This window comes from Urocitellus parryii, chromosome 5 (assembly GCF_045843805.1).
Source record: "Urocitellus parryii isolate mUroPar1 chromosome 5, mUroPar1.hap1, whole genome shotgun sequence".
NCBI lineage: Eukaryota > Metazoa > Chordata > Mammalia > Rodentia > Sciuridae > Urocitellus > Urocitellus parryii.
In genome coordinates, this window is record NC_135535.1 from 60,968,487 (window position 1) to 60,980,700 (window position 12,214).

The 12,214-nt window shown below is 37.5% G+C and overlaps 1 pseudogene; it reads right to left on the reverse strand.

The window, feature by feature from the left end:
- Positions 1–11,021: 11,021 nt before the first annotated feature.
- Positions 11,022–11,956, reverse strand: LOC144255142 (olfactory receptor 6C2-like; annotated as a pseudogene).
- Between the last annotated feature and the right edge of the window lie 258 nt (positions 11,957–12,214).

The following is a 12,214-nucleotide window of genomic DNA, read 5'->3' on the forward strand; positions in this document are numbered from 1 at the left end:
CAAACAAACCCCAAATCCAGCAAGATCCCAAATAAAGAATCTGAAGATGCTTTAAGGTCCTAGAAATAGAAGAAAAAACCAATTCGAAAGCTAGTGTAAGTAAGAAAATATTAAGCTCTGAGATAAAATTAATGAAATTGAATATAAAAACATGCAAAAATGTAATAAAGATTGAGTTCTTTATAAAGATAAAAGCGATTGATAGAACTTCAGGTAAACTTTAAAAAAAGACAGATAAGATGAAGAAGGACATCAGTGAAATCTAGAGGCTCATTAATTACTATTAGGCAATTTCTTGGGGCATAAATATTTAGTATTATGACATCTTCTTGTTGGATTCTTCCTTTATGGTGTGAAGGTAACTTCTTTGTCTCTTCTGATTAATGTTGACTTGACATCTGCTTGTTGGATACCAGAGGAGCTACTCTTGCTTGCTTTTGGACCTTATGTCCATGGAATATCATTTTCTGTCCTTTTAATTTTAGCCTATGGAATTTTTTTTTTGCCTTAGTATTGTGCCTCTTATAGGTAACATATAATTGAAGTTTTCTAACTTTTTTCTTTCACTGATAAGTGCACTGTTTTTTGTTTGTTTTTACTTTTTAGCATTTTATTTTAAAATTTGTTCTAATTAGTTATATGTGACAGTAGAATGCACTTTGATACATCACACACAATTGGAGCATAATTTCTCATTCTTCTGGTTGCACCTGATATAGAATCCCACTGGTCTTGAAATCATAGATGTACATAGTGTAATAATGTCTGATCCATTCTACTATTCTATTCTTCCTACCCACATACCCTCACCCCTCCCTTCACTTTCCTCTATCTAAAGAACTCTGTTCTTAGCAAGCCCCCCTCCCCTTATTGTGAATTAGCATCTGCATATCAGAGAAAATATGCAGCTTTTGTTCTTTGGGGTTGACTTATTTTGCTTAGCATGGTATTCTCCAGCTATATCCATTTACGTGAAAATGCCATGATTTTATCTTTTCTAAGACAAAGTAATATTCCATTGGGTATATATATGTCACATTTTATTTATCCATTCATCTATTGAAGGGCATCTAGGTTGGTTACATGGTTTAGCTATTATGAATTGAACAGCTATAAACATTGATATGACTGTGTCACTGTAATATGCTGAATGTAAATCCTTTGAGTAAAAACCAAGAAGTGGGATAGCTGGGTCAAGTGTTGGTTCTATTCCAAATTTTCTGAGAAACTCCCATAAATGCCTCTTCTGTCCCCTACTACAGTTTTGAGATATTCCAATAAAGCTTGTACCAATTTGCATTCCCACCAGCAGTGTATTAATATACCTTTTTCCCCTTCATCCTTGCCAACATTTTTGTTGCTTATATTCTTGGTAATTGCCATTCTGACTGAAGTGAGATGAAATAATAGAGTAGTGTTGATTTGCATTTCTTTAATTGTAAGAGATATTGAACATTTTTCATATATTTGTTGATTGATTATATTTTTTTTTGTGTGTGTGTGTGTTAAGTGTCTGAACCCCTCTTTCTCACCCAGCATGAAACTCAGCTCAATGTGTACCAAAGACTTAGGCACTAGAACAGAGACCCTGTGCCTAACAGAAGAAATATTAGGCCCAAATCTTTATCATGTCAGCCTAGGATCTGACTTCCTTAACAAGACTCCTAAAGCACAAAAAGTAAAATCAAGAATTAATAAATGGGAACGATTCAAACAAAAAAAAATTCTTTTAAGCAAAGTGAATTGCAGGAAGTCACACATGAAATGTGTGTGGACCAGGTTGGCATGAAAGCCATTGACTGGGAAGATCTGATATCTGGCAACTCCAACTGGCACCCCTGCTTGTTTTGTAGTGGCACCCTTCCTCCATAGAAAACTTAATTAAGCTTTTTTAGAAATATTTGCCATAACTAATCTTGGAATTATGAGCAGAAGAATCTCTACATATGAATTTAATGTAGTTGAGCTCCTATTTCCTGTTGCTGAATATTACAATAATTAAATTTGGCCATGGTCTTGAAAGAGATCAGCACCTGGAGTGCCGAACACCTCTTTGGTAGGTTTTTCACCAACATTTATGAAATGTCTAGGAAGTGTGTGTGTGTTTGTGTGTGTGTGTGTGTGAGTGTGTGTGTGTAGTAATTTGTAAAGGTTTTCAAGGGAACTATGTCTGAAAATGAAGAGTATGATAAGAAAAACAGATTCTTTTAACTTGGGCTGGGGCTTCACAGAGAAGATTACATTTCCAAGATAAAGAGAAGAAGTTATTAATTGGGCTCCATGGTACCAGCTGGCAGGGGGAGGGAAGAAAGGGGAGAAGAAACTCTCCCCTTCTCAGGCACTGTCCTTGAGAGGTTAACTTCCCCAGAACATTGAAATAAAAAGCTGTTCTTGTGTGAACTTCTGCAGACTGTAAACTTCTGATGCATCCCCTTACACATTGTTCTGAAAAAAAAAAAAAAAGTTCTGAAACTACTTGAACTTGGGAACAGGGAGACTAAATGATTATAGTGAAAGCTATAACTTCTGAACCTGGCTGCAGTTATATAAAACTGCGTCTTGCTATCTTCAGTGTCTTGGCCAGTCTGTCCCCTATGACAGTTTTTGAGATGGTCCAATATATTGTGAACTCCCACCCAGCTCTGCCAAAGGTCACCTGCAACTCCAGAGATGGGTGTGACCCACAAGGAACCTAACAGCCGACAAGCCCCCACCGGTATCCTGTTTTTTTTTTTGTTGAACCTGCAACATAAAGAAAAGACCACCAATTCCAATTTTAAAACAAAGTAAAGTAAGCTTACATTGTGTACTCAAGAGAGATGATCAGCTACTGCCTCACCCAAAAACTGGGCCAGAGGACAGCATCTGTTCAAAGAGCAGGGAAGTTTTTTATAACACAAAAAGTTACAAAGGTGGGTATCTTGGGAACTTACAATGAACAGGGTTTTGGCAAGAGTAGTACAAGGGTAGACAGAAGGTAAATGATCTACATGGCTTAAAATTTCACGGTAGAGAGTAAATTTGGATTTCAACATTAGAATTTATGAGGAGCCACTGAGTTTTCAGGGAGGGTTGTTATTTGGTCAAGGAGAACCAGAATTTATGAGGGGCTACTGGGGTCTTAGGTAGGATTTTTACCTGGTCAAGTAGAGTCAGAATTTATGAGGGGCCACTGAAGTTTCAGAGAGGATTGTTATCTGGTCAGGGAGAGCCAGGCATGGGTGAGTTCAGAGCATGGGCAGGAATTTAAACAAGCTTAAACATCAATATATGGTCAGACAAAATAGAAATCTTAGTATTTTACAGTAAAATAGAAATGAACTTTTCATGACTTTGTGACAAGATGGCTCCCAGTCTTAATATGGAATTAGGCTGGTTTCATCACTTTTTTGAACAACTTTCCATTGAATCCCTTTGATCTGTGCTGATATAAATAAACCAGGTGCAGGCTTCTTTCTTTGTTAGAAGCTGCACCCATCTTGTCAGCTTGGCCTGTTGCTGCCATGGCTCTGAAACTATATTTCTGGGTCCTGTGATAATTTCATAGTTCTATTTTCTTAGCTTTTATTTCTCAGTCAGCCCATTCCTCTATAGGGGAATGCTCTCCTTTGCCCACACAGGACATGAGTGAGAATTGGCACCCAGAACAGGAACACCTTCCAAAAAGAGGGTCCATGTACTCACCTGATAACTTTCAAAGAGAAAGGTATCAGGTGAGTACACGACCCTCTCTTGCAGGAAGCTTGTGGACAACTTGCTGGTTGAGAGAAAGAAGAGAGAAAGTTTCTTTATAGCATGATGTTAAGCATAAGGAACTCACTCTCTACAGAGAGAGAAATTTAATTTTCTATTCTCAAGACTATCATGAGGCAAAAGGGAAAGCCAATGTAAAGAGCTCAACTCTCTCAGTTCCTAGGGGTGATTAGGGAAGTTTGTCCACAGTTTTGTGAGGAGAAATACCTTGGTTTTTATACTTGGGAAAAACCTGGAAGGGGGCTGCATGCTGTCTGTACTTCAGCTAACACGACTAAGGGTACAATTGAGAAGAATTTGGATGGTAATAGAGACTTGCTTATATTCAGACCAAGATATTGGATGATGGTTCTTAGGAGATTTAATCATGGGCCTTAGAAAGGTGGTTAAAAGTCTTAAACCCAGTTAACAGGGCTGCCCAGCTTCTAGGACTTCTCTGCAGGAAACACATGAAAGACAAAGAGAAGAGTCAAGGATTGAACTGCACCAGGCCCCATTTGTAGCTCATGAAAACCAAAGAGATGATCTAAGAACAAAACCAAAGCATACTTCATTCATAGCAAGTGAGTGACAGGGAAACAGCCTGGAGTCAGATCCAGAACATGATTCTAATTTATAGTGCATAAAAGGCAGGGAAACAGCCCAGATTGCACTTCATTAGAAAGAGAGAAACAAGAAGATGTAGGAAGGGTGACTCTGCAGTATTCTCAGTCTGAGGACAAACACTCTCAGTCTGAGGAAGAGATTAAATTGGTAGCAGACCTTTGTAATTTGCGTTTAAATGGTCCTTTTTCAGGGATCCATCCTGTCTCTTGAGAATGTCTAAAACTCAGATTCCCAAATATTTCTCCACTCCTGTGAGGCCTCAGAGCCACCTGAACCCTGGGAGAAGATATATCAGACTTTAAATTATTTCCAATATTTGAGCAGTTAGACCAACAAAACCAAAATGTAAAAGTTCAATCAGCTATTCCTTTTAAAACATAAGAAGAATTAAAATTTGCTTGCTCCACCTATGGCCCAAACTTGCCTTTTGCTCAAAACTTGATAGAATCTATGTGTAATGAGGTCCTGCCAGCTTATGATTGGATTACACTTGCTAAGGCTTCTCTTTCAGGAGTTGAATATTGGTTGGAAATCTTGTTGGATGGATTTTTGGTCTGAGCAGGAAGAAACTAACAGAAGACATGGAGTTCAAATTACTTTAGAGATGTTAACTGGGATGGGACAATTTGCTGATTTGGAAATACAGTTAAATTTTGATTTACAAACTGTCAGGAGCAGCATTATTCATAATTACTCAGAGGCAGATTATCTTTAAATGCAAATGTATGTCTGTTCACATCAATCATCAAATATAAACATTTAAAGCAAAAGTGTTGGGTATACTGAAGCACACCAACAAGCATCTAATGCACACTAATTAAACACTATAATCAAATCACACAATCCTATGGCAACCATGAGCCCAAAACCTCCAATGCCAAAGAGCTAAAGAGCAGATGTCGTCCTTCTCTGGTGGTTCTCTCCACTCAATGGATGGATGTCAGGGAATGGAGGAGTCAGTCCAGGGATGGACAGCAAAGGGGCCAGTGTCACTGATGTCCTTGAAACAAAACTATTTAATGTGGCCAGACAAGGAATTTAAATACAGTTCCACATTGATGTTGTATGTTGGTGATTGGTTACACCCAGTGAAAGTCAATGTCCATTGCTTATGTCCAGTGAGGTGTGTAACTGCAACTGGGCATGTTCTTTTTACACATTCATGCAGCTGTGCTCCCTATCAATTATAACCAGTCATTGCTAAGAATGCCTATTCTAAGGTCAGGCACCTGTGATCAAAAGGAGGCAGATTAAAAGTATCTTAACAAGGCTTTGTTGAGATTCACTCTCAGGTAATACCCTCCAGTCCAACAAAGTGGGTCTGAGGGAATCCCATGCAGGCTCAGCTGGATTGGAATTTTATTGGGCTTAGGGCAGGAAGGGAGGGTTTGGGACAGGAAATGGTTGATTTTTGGAGTCCCTTGTATTCCTGGGGTTGGTCAGGGGATCCTGCTGAGATCCATGTCCTTCCAGGATTGATCAGGAGACTCCACTGATTGGCAGATGGTTCTGTTGGTGCCTGATTAGCTGTTCTTTCAGGCACATGAGTTGCTTGGTGCTTTGTTCCATTAGCCACCTTAAACCAACCTAACACCTATGGCTAGTGCCCCTTACAGCTCTTCATCAATTGCAAGCAGACATGAATAAGCAGTTCAATGGCCGCTGTTCCATATGGCCAGCAACTTAGTGAATCCTAGCATATCTGAGAAGGTCTATGGCAGATGCTCTTTACACAAACTTATACTCACATTAGTGTGTGTGCAAGAAGGATATGGAAAGAATTACTTACTGAGGGAGAGAAAACTATATTTCAATCATATTTAGTAAGGGATCAAGAAGAATTTCTCAGATTTTGTGACACATTTATATCAAGCTGTGAGCCCTTTGATCAGAGATCTGAATGCGTCTGAAATTTAATTAAACAGATAGTTTTTGAAAATTATAGTAGAATTTTCCAAGAGGTAATTCAGCTCCACTGCAAAAAAGGAATGATATCAGATTACATACACCTTTTCTTTCAAGGTGGGATTAGCCTATTCCCAGGGTGTAGCCATGGCAGCTGTATTAAAACAAGTTTTGCAAAATCCATTAAATGAGACCATTTCTTAGAGGCAGTCCTTTAATTGTTGCAAGATGGGACACCTGGCCAGATATTGCAAACCATCACAAGGACTAAGGAATATGCCAGGTCTTTGTGTTAACCACTGGGTATGGAAATGCCATGCCCAAAATGTCATAAAGAGACCATGTTCATTTACACAACAGGAAAACAGGAGGTAGGAAAAGCCCCAACTCCAACAGATAATGGAGGTGACATCACAATTTACTCCAGAGTAGCTTTTGGCTGGGGGTTAACTGTCACTCACTCTAGCTCACGCTCCTTATGTGCAGCCTCAGTCTTGTGATATATTCAGAACATTTTCCACTTTGGATAGGGGAGCTTGGAGCTCCATCCCACCTCAAAATTCATACTGACACCAGAGATGGGTCCACAAATGGTTCCTATGGGAATTTACAAACCTCTACCACCAGATACAATAGGTTTAACATTGAATAGAAAAGGTATTCGGGTACTACCTGGTGTTTTTTATGTAAATTTTAATGGAGAAATTAAAATTGCTGTTCAAGCAAATTCCATTACCTAGCTTTCTCCAAAAGACATCATAGTGTCAATTGTTTACTTGCCTTGTCATTCTGCAGGGAAAGATTTAGCAGCTGGGTCCCCAAGAAATTCAGATTTCCAGGTCCCCACACAGAGCATACTTGGCTCAATTACTTAAGCAAGAGTGCCCTCTATTGTATCTTAAATTTAATTACAAAATTTTCAAGGGAGTTACAGATATTGGTGCAGATGTCTCTGTAATTTCCAATTAATTCTGGCCCAGGAATTGGGCTTTACAGACAGCACCTACCCAACAAGAAGGCATTGGTCAGATCTCTCAGTCTGCTGAAAATGCTGAATACTTTTGGGAAGATAAATATGGCATTTCAGGACTCTTTATACCTTATATCATGGATAATTTTCCAGTAAAGTTTTGCCACCAATTTTGTACTGATCATAATACAGGCATTTTTCATAATGCTCAAGGTCACGTCATTGTAGAACAAACTCATTTATCTATTAAGCCACAATTACTTAAAAGGGGGGAGGGGAATTACTACCCTACAGAATAACTTTAATCATGCTTTATTTGTTCTAAATTTTTAGCTTGTGACTCTATAGAGTGCACTGCTGCTGAGAGACATTTTTTCCACAGCAAACAAGTCCATTGGGCCTAGTTTGGTTGAAAGATTTAAAAACAGGACAGTGGAGAGGACCAAATTCATTCATATTGTGGGATAGAGGTCATGCTTATGTTTTCTCAGAAGGTGTTTTTTGTCCTATTTGGGTACCTGAATATGCCATCGGAAATGAAGGACCTGGATCCTAGGTTCAAATGACTAAAGATCAGTCCAGAGATGTCAGCACTGACCCCCCAGCAGAAACAGGAATTTAATAAGTAGGAAAAGGATGAAGAAGTCCAAGAGGGACTAAATGTCTAAACTGCCATCATGGAAACAGCTGACGAATCTGATGCAATAGGCTGAACTGTCTCCACCCCAATGTTTGTGGCCATGATAGCTCTATTTAGCTGGCAGCTAATTAGAATCCATGGAAAGATTTTTGAGCCTATTTCCTTTATCCAACTTTAGTAGTGTCAACTGGAGAATCCATCCCACTATTTACTAATGAATGATACGCATATGATGGGAGGTTTTACAGATACTCATATTACACACATCCATGTGCCAGGATTTAATTATACTGGTTACAGTGTGCAACTACTTCTATGTTGGTCCCATGATAAACATGCTGGCTGTTTACAGGTACCTGTTGAAAAAGAAAGCAAATGGGAGACCTAGCCCCTGGGAGTTAAAATTTCATGTCTGGACAGTTATTAAAATGGAATTTTCTTATAACAAGCCAGTCATTTCTCCAGAAGATCCACAATTACCTTACTTCTTTAATCTTTCTGCAATAGAATTTGGTACCTTTCCTAAATAGATGGGATGTGCAAATGTCTGTCCAATTCAATATAAAGTTTCTAGCAATAGTGGATATATTTTTGACTGTCTCTAAGAATTGATAAAAGACCACTACTTAAGAATGGCATGACCCCTGGAGGTTTTATTGGTGATATTCTAATCTTCAGTGAAGGAGGTATCAAAAAAGATCTCTGGCACTTAATTTCAGCCTCAGACTTTCTGCATCATATAGATAACCCTATGCCTGATTTTCTAGACAGGAATTGCAAAGAGGGTTCCGGATATGGCCTGTTATCCTGTGTTCAATCTTCTTATGTTTTAATTTTTGGAAATTATTATAATTGCCAAAAAAGTGATACATGTTTTGCAGCCTTTAAAAAATGCAATCTAATTGCATCACTAGATTTAACAGAGCTAGAGGAATGTTAATCCTTCACTAACCTCCTTTGTCTTACTACCAGCCAACATTTCAGAACCATGATAAGCTAATGCTGATGTTCAAGTTCTACAACAGATGCATGCTCAGTTAACCAGAGCCAAGTGAGCTCTAGGTCTTGTATTTCTTGGAGTGGTTGCTTTAATACCATTCATATCCTGTAATGTAACAGCTTTGGTGGCTATATTTCAAAACAGTCAACATGCACATTTTCTCAAGAATTTGGCTCAAAATACTTCCAAAACACTCCATAATCAGATAAATATTGATGAAAAGATTGAAACTAAACTGAACACCATGGAGGCTACTGTCATAACTATTTGTAATGAGTTTCCACTCTTAAGTTTAAATAAATGCTTAAATGCCATGCTGATTATAAATATGTCTGTGTTACTATCACCAAATATAATGTTTCTCAATGGGATTTGCAAAAGGCTAAAAATCATATAATGAATATTTGGCATAGCAGTAAAGTAGCCTGGATCTTATGGAGTTACATCATCACATCCAGGATATTCAGAAAAGCAAAAGCAATCTTATGGACCCTATATTTCTAGCTGGTCAAATGCTTCAGACATTGAACAGCTTTAATCAGGGAAATATGCTGAAATACTCTGCAAGGTATATTATTGGAATGATATATTTTCTACTAATTCTCATTTGTATCCTAATAATAGATTGTCATAACATCAGAATATGATTCCGGGAACTCTATATAACATCCCATCATTTGCATTTAAAAAGTAAGAAAAGGGGAAGTGTGGGAAGCCATCCATGAAATGTGCAAGGACAAGATCAGCATTGAAGCCATTGACTGGGAACATCTGGCATCTGGTAACTCCCAGCAGCACCCCTGCTGATTTTGAGATGGCCTTATATATTATGAACTCCCACCCAGCTTTGCCAAAGATTCTGTGCAGCACCAGAGATGGGCGTGACCTGTTAAGGTCTGATTGGTCTATGGACCCCTACCTCAATGGTGCTTTTGAGAAGAAATTTCTATCAAATTCTTTTGATCTTTGCTGATATAAATAAATCAGGTGTGGGCTCCTTTTTTTTTGTCAGAAGGTGTACCCATCTGGTAGGCTTGGCCTGTTGCTGTCTCAGCTCTGAAATTGTATTTCTGTGTCCTGTGGTTATTTTGTAGTACTATTTTCTTAGCCTTTATTTCTCAGCCAGCCCATCCCTCTGAAGGGAAACCTTTCCCTTGTATACATGGAATGTGTGCAAGAGAAAATAATTAAAAACATGAAGAGAGAGCCTACAGAATGGGAGAAAATGTTTACTGCATTCACCTCAGAGCATTAATCTCCAGGTTATGCAAAAATCTCAAAATACTTAACACCAAAAAAAATATTCCCTTCATCTTAATTCCAATTGATATTATATTAGTATTATTATTTTTTCCAAGTTTTATTAATTCTATATCCTTGATATCTTCAAAAAATTATTTTGTATATTTTATGTTGACTTAACTAGTTTTCCTATTTGTGAAAATGTAAAATTTGGTGTTCCAATTCACTTTCATGCATCTATTCTGAATTAGTAACACATAAAATGTGATTTTATGTATATATTGCTTTAAATTAAATGTACATTTTGAAAGCAATATTGCTCTTCTATATAAGGAAATAGCAAATAAGTCTTCTCATTGATTGGGAAGAAATCTCCATTTTTTAATTTTGACTAATCAACTCCTGTTGATACCTCATTCTCCAATTATTTTAATTTGCTTGGAATGCCTTATTTGTTTTAATATATTTTAGCATGTCTCTGCTGTTTTTTGTTGTTGTTGCTGTTTTGATTGTTGCATTTATGTTAGTCATTTTGTAACTTGTATTACAGGAAGAAAGTGACTGGCACTATTGCCATTTAATTTAACACATAGATAATTTATACAATTTTAAATATTATCTTTCCTTCCATAGAGCGAGGTTATTTCTTCACTTCACTAGCTTAGAACTAAGAAAAACTTAACACCTTGGAAATTATGAATTTTAATTTCACAGTGATGGAAAACACAATGCATGAATTTGATTTGAAATAATAAAGAGTTTAATAAAGATGAGATCAGGATTAAATATTAAGTCTCATTGAGAAGGCTAATCTGATTAAAATGTAGAAAGGAATTGATGAAGTAACTTAGAAGCAGTACTAAAATAATTACAGAATGTTTTATTTTACTTATTCATCAAAACTTCTACTTCTTTGAGAGAAACACAATCTTCTTTATGGAGTCATTGAAAGCATGTTTCACTTGCTTGTTCTTCAAGGTGTAAATGAAAGAGTTCAGCAAGGGCACTACAGAAGTGGTGAGAACTGAAACTCCTTTATTTATGGACACCTCTTCCTTTGCTGATGGCTTGACATAGATGAAGATGCAGCTGCCATAGGTGATGGAAACCACAATCATGTGGGATGAGCAGGTGGAAAAGGCCTTTTTCCTTTGCTGAACAGAGGGCAATCTCAGAATGTTCCTGATGATGTATGTGTAGAACAGAACCACACAGACTAGGGTAATAATGAGGACAAATACAGCCACAATTATAACAATCTGTTCTAATATCCATGTGTCTGAGCAGGAGATCTTTAGGAGGGGACTTACATCACAGATGAAAAGATCAAGGACATTAGAATCACAGAATTCAAGCTGGAGACCTACACTTAGGGGTGGGACAATAATTATAAAGCCAGCTACCCAGCAGGAGAGGACTAACATGGTGCACACTCTGTTGTTCATGATGGTCATATAATGAAGGGGTTTACAGATGGCCACATAGCGATCATAGGACATGGCTGCCAGGAGAAAAAATTCTGTTGCTCCAAAGAGAAAAACAAAAGATATTTGAGTTGCACAAGCATTGTAGGTAATGTCATTGTCTCCAGTTGATAAACTGTACAGGAATCGAGGGATACAGACAATAGTAAATGAAACTTCTAGGAAGGAAAAGTTTCTGAGGAAGAAGTACATAGATGTCTTAAGATGGGGATCCACCAATGTGAGGGTGATAATAGGTTCCCTGTTGCACTCAAAATGTAGGTGAGCAACAGAAAGATAAAAAGCAGAACTTGCAGTTTTGGGTCATCTGTCAATCCCAGCAGGATGAAAGTGTTTAATGCTGTGTGGTTCCTCATCATTGTACATTGATATTTACCAAATCCTTATATAAAAACCAAGATTTCATAAAGAGAAACATTCAAATTCTACAACAAAATAGTGTGCATATAGAAGCCAAGCAAACCAGCCTATATTTTTCTTCTACTTTTACATCATCATTAATATTTTTTATTATTTCAATAGCAATCCTGAATTTTATGTGTATGACTAGTGGAAATTTCCTTAAGGGTTCATGTTTTTGTAGAACAATCCGACTTTTTCTTTGATCGTTTGCT